Genomic DNA, 7,506 nt, shown 5'->3' with positions numbered 1-7,506 from the left:
TAATACAAAATACATTCTTTCAATAAATCCTCTGATTCAGAGCATGATATTGTCATACAGTCAATAAATGCCAAAAACATGCTGAGAAGCCAAAGAGAAAACAATGAAGTTTTCATTCTAGAAATGGAGACAGACTTGGTGAGAAAATAATTGTGCTCATCCATGAATAGGAACTGGGGATCACAATAGTGTCTCCATCACTATCACCAGAATGGTTTCCCACAGTCACATATTCATCATGTGCCTTAGATGCCCATAATTTATTTCCTGAAATAAGAGAGGGGGAGGAAATTGTGGAGGCAGCAACTTTTTATTGAATATCTCTACTCCAGTAACTTTATATTTATTTTCCTAGTAGACTACTTAAACGGCTGTTCTGATAACCTTTCTATAAATGTGTAGTGAAAAGCTCAATTTAAATAATGGATGTACAGCTAATATGTGACAGAACAATAATTCAAATGTACTTCTTTCTTTTATAATAGCTTTTATATTATTCCTTACACGAAGCTAAGAATAGAGGCAAACAAGGTGGGCATCTACCTATATTTGCACAAATCTTTTTTGATGTTTGGCCCCTCATGTCTCACCCCTCATTCTGTTCTCTTTGTCATCTGACCCCTGTTTGGAAATCTGTTCACTTATCTACTGTTGTAGTAATAGGGAGACTTTCCTAGGTCAAATAGACAGTCTTGGATTATTCAAAAATGATAACATATGATCAGCCTTGGCTTGAAAAACATGTGTCCTTAGTGAGGCACTTTTAATTTCTTTCTAGAGCAATTGAACAATAGTTTTACATTATCTTATGCTACTCAGATCCAGAGGCCTGTATTAAGAATGACTAGAGAAGAATAAAAGCATCCAAGAAAAGCCTATGGCTTCTGAGAGAGAGCAGGAGTTGTATCATCTAGAAGCAGAGAGAAGCTGCTTTCACTCTGGCATTAAGGGGTGCATGAGGTAAAGTTACATAACTTCTAAAATCCCTTAAGAAAGTGCCCCATTAGAGACACAAATGCCATCTCCCAGTGGACCCTATGGATCCTTCTGTGATTGAACATCTGATGAAGTAGTTGGCTCATTTGCAGGTTATGCCATATGAAAAAGTGTTGCATTTCAGGCACTGGTAAGATCCCCAAGAGGCTCACAAGATCGCATTGTGAGAGACACTGGATCTGATGAAATGAATGAGAATTGGTCTTCCATGTCTAGTTCCTCCAGGGAGCATGCTTAATGCACAGAATGGCACTGATGGGCTAGTTAGAATATTCCCATCCTCTCTCTCTCTCTCTCTCTTATACATGCGCGCGCGCGTGCACACACACACACACACACACACGTAAACTTTCCTCCTTTCTTAAGTAGGCATAGCTGCAAATTGCCATATTATTGAAGCTAACACTATATGCATAATGGTTAAGAGTCTTACTACTGCCTGCCTTTGAATTCAGGCTCCAGGACTTAGTTTTCACCCTAAGTACACATCTGAAACTCTATAAGCCTCAATTTCATCATCTGTAAAATGGGGATAATAATAGTACTAATATCACTGAATTGTTGTTTAAGAGGGATAACAAATGTGAATTGTTTAGCTCAGTGCCCACCGCCTGGTAATTTCTCAATGGAAACTCACTGCTAGTGTTTTCTGGCTGACACTCTGATGCCCACTGAGATCTCATCTCCAGAAGCCTCTTCCTTTCTTATGTCTCTTTCAACTGTGTGTTCCAGTGATTTCCCTCTGCATCCAAGACCCAGAATTTCAGGTTATCTGAAGAATGATTCTTTTTCATTTAGCTTGAGCTTTGCTGTTTCAGTGCTTCATTGATGTCTCCTTTCCTTTGCAGACAATCTAATTATAGGTAAATATTTAGTGATCTGTCCAGGGTCTTATATTCTGCATGGGCTTTTTCCTCCCTGAAATGGAAAGACATAGTCAAAATGAAGCAACATCTTAGATAAATGAATGGAGTAAGGGTGGCCAGGAGGACTTATATCTTTCCAGATGATCCTTTCTCTCTCTCTCTCTCTCTCTCTTTCTCTCTCTTAATCTTTTTCTTTTAGACAAATACATCTAGTCTTTATCTCTCAACTATTCCCTTCCTCTGTTCATGTTAAACAGTCAGAGGGTATCTTATGGTAGGAAGCAAAACCTCAGAAAACTCAGCTGAGTGGAATGAAGGATTTGTGAGGCCACACTCTGCACTAAAAACAAAGCAAAACAACACAAAAAAACTGGGTAAAAATTGTTACCTTGAAAATAAAGTATTAGAAGATGACAGATATTTGAAAAATGAATATGTTAAATACATGAGCAGCAAAATTAAATCTAGATATACCATAAAATAAGAGGGGAACCCACACTTGTGCATGGCTGGGAAACAGGCTATACTTACCAGGGGACAGTACCATCCATGTCAGGGTGTTGAGCAGAAGTTAAATACCGAAAGATTCATGGAGAGGAATGAAAGCAGGGAAGCACTGTTACAACGCAGGGCTCTAGTTTGATGTGTACTATTCTGACAGGATAAAGGGAGGGAAAAGAAGACAGAGAGTGAAACCAAGAGCCAAACTCCATGTTCATTTACTTTTTATTCTCTCCCAACCATGTTTATATGCTTTTTACTTACATAACAGGAATGGCAGAAAAAATAAATATATGTTATCAGAAGTATATCTGTTATGTATGTTTCTGGAATTTATTTCTTCTAGGATTATTTAAATACAATATATATGTTGCAAGCAGGGTGGGGGTCCTATTTGTGGTAGACTCAAGGAAGGATAGAATAGAGTGGTCTCCAAGCTGATGGTTGAATTTAATCCATGACACATCCTCACTGCCTGATGGCTCTTTGTTCTTATATGTAAGCCAGAGTCCAGTTAGTCTGCTGTACTCTTGATTTTTTTTTCAGCACAGAGTCTGACTCGGGGCTCGAATCTATGAGCTATGAATGATGACCTGAGGGGCGCCTGTGTGGCTCAGTTGGTTAAGCGTCTGATTTTGGCTTAGGTCATGATCTCAGGGTTTGTGGGTTCGAGCCCCACATTGGGCTCTGTGCTGACAGCTCAGAGCCTGGAGCCTGCTTCGGATTCTGTATCTCCCTCTCTCTGACCCTCCCTGCTCACGCTGTCTCTGTCTCTCTCAGAAATAAATAAAAAATATTTTTTTTAAAAAAGGAAATGATGACCTGAGCTGAAGTCAGTTACACAACCAACTGAGCCACCCAAGTGCCCCTAGTTTACAGTACTCTTGAACAGAATTGACTCAGCGGCAAGGAAAGGAGATATGATGTACAAACAATGACATTGAGGAAAGAAAGCTCAGTGAAGATCAAGTATGACTGGTATTGGAGATTGAGAGTCTTTGTTTACCAAGATCTTAGTGACCCTCTGAACTTTGCCTAGTTCTATAGCTAAGAACTAGGTGTGTGTGTGTGTGTGTGTGTGTGTGTGTATAGAAGAGAGAAAGAATACACTAAGATGATAGAGACTGTATAGCAGATAATGAATGCATATAAAATAAGCCAACCAATAGTATTTTGGGATTTTTTGCTTCTGAAGATATCTGAAGAAAGGCATTACTTATGTTTGCTTATATATAGGTTGCTTGGAATGCTAAAAATGTTACTTGAACACTGAAAGACAGGAAAAAAGCAAGTAAAGCAAGTACATCTTCTTTACAAGATGTACTTTGTTTTGTAATCTAGAATTGGAAAATTTCATTTACTTGCAAAAATTTTGATTCAAGGACAGATTATTCAGTTCAATATAAATCTAGGGTTCACAAAACATTATTGATAATGGTATGGCTATGATCAATATGCAGAGAGAATACTCAGTAATATTGTGATTAAGGGGAGAGAGGAACATTCTCCAAATGAAGGAGTTAGAAGTCTGTTTAGGTAATGTTGTAAAAGAAAATTCACTTCTTTATGTTTAGGTTTAAGTGTAGAAATATAATCTAAATGACTTCCTGATGTCAAACTGGACAAAATATGTGGAACAAAAACAAAAACAAAAAAATTTTAATTTGCTAATGGACACTAATGGCTTTCAATAAGGCGAGCCTTTTCATTGATAATAAATGATTAGTATCAACCAGCAAAATTGTGACTAATGTATTTGATCATTATTCTTTTCTGCTCTAGACATTAGGTCATCATTGGTCTGGCTGTGACACATATACTTCATGCTTTTGTCATTGGTCTCTGTCTTTTGAAGATGATGCTATTGAGAGAGATTATCATATATGTGTGCACTTGTAGCTAGAAAGTCAGGTATGTTTTAAACTATTTTTTTTCCATATTACTGAGTGATCACCTTTCAATCTTGGGTAAAAATTCCTGCTTTGGAGTTTGTTGCTGTTCCTACTGGTTCATTTCAACTGTCCTAAATCTCTTAATTTTATATTACAGAGGTTTAGTTATTATTATACCTTACTCCACTTTCTAGGTATGGAATGATACTGACATAGGCTTCAGAATATTTTCTTCTCTCAGTCTGCCGCCCACACCACAATACTTTGGTCTAGATGTGGTAAGAATTGCAGTTATGGTGCATGTACTGCTGTACATCATGTAACTCACAAGTTCTCCCCTTACACTGACTGCAAAGAAACTCAAAGTCCATTTCCCACTAGTGTTTAGTACTTCATGGTAGTCCTTTCTGAAATGAGGTGGGGGTAGTAACTGAACAGTTTGGTAAGATTTGTGGTGCCATGAGCTTTGTATCCTTCATGTCTCATGGTCTTTGTGTCCTTCATATTTTCTGGCCATTGCTGAGCTCTTAAATGATATTTCCTCTCCTATCCCAATAAACAAATGAGGCAAATGTGGGTGGTTACAGCTGCTATAATTTGTCTAGTTTGGAAACTTATTCTATTGTAAGCTTGCAGTTTGACCATAGGCCAGTGATTGTGTCCCTACCCAGGTGCTAGGCTTCTTGGGAAAACCACAAGATGGCTGATGTCTCTTATTTGTAGTTACAGGTTCAGTGATGTATTTTTTGCTTTGTTTCCTCTTCACCTCTCTGAACCATGACAACCTTCTTGCATCATTGTCTTTTACCTTAGGAGTGGCTTATGTTTATTTTCCTGAAAAAACTTTATGTTCTGGCATTCCTGGTAGGTTTTTGCTGTCAGTAACTCAGCCATGAAAATATTTGTGGAGAAAGAGAGCACAAAAGGGTGCCATTTGCTAAAGCAACTCAATTCTCTTATTGAGCTTATAATTCTGGTCACATAAATGCATCAGATTTGGGAGCACATCCTGTGTCTGACATTCTTGCCCCTAGTTGGTAGTGGCCATTGTTTGCTAAAAAGAGACTTTATGACTTTACAGGTCATTCTAGAAGTGCTTAAATACTCTTCACTTTTTGGTATGTCCATGGAGTCTCATGTGTGGTAGAGCCAGGATTATCAAAGATTGACCCATGGCACTATGAAAAATGTAACCACAAGCTCATTATATTTTATTGGGAAATATGAAATCCAGTGATCCCAAGACAACTCATTTTCAGCTAGAGGAGACCAAGTGCACACACTGCTTCTGGAGAACATGAAAGTTTCCAAGAATAGTGTTTGTTTGCTTTAATGTGTTTAATTAAAGTTTATGCAAGAACTGCGTGGAATAGCCTTCTTGATCTGATATTTCTAAGAAGGGTTTATGGAACATTTAATTTCTTCATGTGTTAACAATTTCTCCCTACCTCTTCTTTTATTGTGTCTTCATTCTTCTCCAGATTTACTTGGTTTTGACCCACTTTCATCTCACATAACAAGGCAGACCTCTCACTTCCTTATTCCTGCATTGAATTAAAACTGCTATTACTTTAGCTTAAATGACATTTCAAAAAGATGTCTCTATTTGATATTTCTAATCTCTGTTGCTGACTTCTAGCTGAAGATCTAGCAGGTTAATCTGACTCACTTTTTCCCATTTCAGTTTCATTTCACCCTCCTCAGGGAATGAACAACATCTGTGGATGTATGGTAATCCAGTCCAGAGGGCTCTATTTTGGTCTCTTCCTTTTTCTCAATTCCCATTTCTAGTCTGTCACCAATTTATGTTGATTTTACACTTTTTGACAACATATTAACCCTCTAATTCAATATATGAGTTCTTGTTACCCTTTGTCTGAATTACCAAAATGGCCCTTTAGTTTGTTTTTCTGCCTATAGTCCTTTTTTTCAATTCATCCTTCATAGTATTTTGTGGATCAAATGTCAAATATGTGTCACAAGTCAAATTTGATCATGCATATCCTTTGTTTAAACTTAGTGGCCCACTTTAGTGCTCCTTGAATCTGAGGATAAGGTTCAGCTCCTTACCATGCTACATAGGATTCTTCATATTCTAGCTCTTATCTACTTTGGGGCATCATAGTCTACCCTCCCCACAAGGCATGTTTTGCCCTAACATGTTGCTGCCCTTGCATCTCCCATAAAGCATTGCACTTTCTCTAGGTCTTTGCACACATTGTTCTCTTGATCTGGAAGATCTTTTTTTCTACTTGGTCTTATCATAACTATAGACTCAAATATCACCTTTTGTAGGAAATACAGCTCTCACTTTTCACTCCAAATGTGCAAACTGTTTTTCTTTTGTGTTCTTACTTTATATTTTACATCCCACTGTTTTGTAACCATATATATTCTTGATGCAGAAGTGTGAACTCAGTGAGGACAAGAACTATGTGTTGGTTTCTCTCTATTCTTAAGGACTGGTTTATTGCCTCAATGCCTATTTTGTTCTCAATATGTGCTTACTAAGTAGGCAAATTAAAGAACAAATGAATTGCAAGTTCTCTTTTGAATGAATTTTATTAATTTGAAAAAAAATTGTTGGTTTCATTATCTATACACAACTAGTTTATAGAATAACTTTCTCTGAGAACATTGTGGAAAGATTCAGAGTTTATATTCTAGCTCTGTCTTACAATAGACATTAAAGGAAACAAACAGGGAAATTCTGTTAAAGATTATGTTATTGTATATTACTGAATATACAATATTTGTGTTAACTCTTAGAAAGTTAATTGATGATTTTCCCCCTGAAATCTAGAAGTCTTAATAACGGATCATGCTGTAATTAAATATTTTTGGCCAGCCCAATAAGTATCTAACCTAAACAAGTATTAGGAAACCTACAGAAATCCAGATATCCAAACTCTATATTTTCAAAGAGCAAATAGAATCAGTGTAATGATCTAGCAATTTATGAATTTCATTTAATTGATAAAAATATAACATGTGTCTCAATTATTATTGTCAGAAAAATCAGACAGGATGTGATGTCTGTGTAAAATAGAAGTAAATGCTGAGTATAATCAGTTGGCCTAGAATGATTGATCATTTCTTTTTCTGAGATGAACCACTATGAAAGATACATCTTCTGATCTTCCAGTTCAATCATTTATTATTCAGTGTTTCTATCTGCTCATCATGTACCACGTGGGGATACACTAGTAAACAGGATGGGTAGGGCCCCTCCTCCCCTCCTCCAATAGCTT

The sequence above is a fragment of the Hyaena hyaena genome, unplaced genomic scaffold (genome assembly GCF_003009895.1).
Source record: "Hyaena hyaena isolate Hyena2069 unplaced genomic scaffold, ASM300989v1 scaffold_711, whole genome shotgun sequence".
NCBI classification, from domain to species: Eukaryota; Metazoa; Chordata; class Mammalia; order Carnivora; family Hyaenidae; genus Hyaena; species Hyaena hyaena.
Note: the sequence above shows the minus strand (reverse complement) of the source record.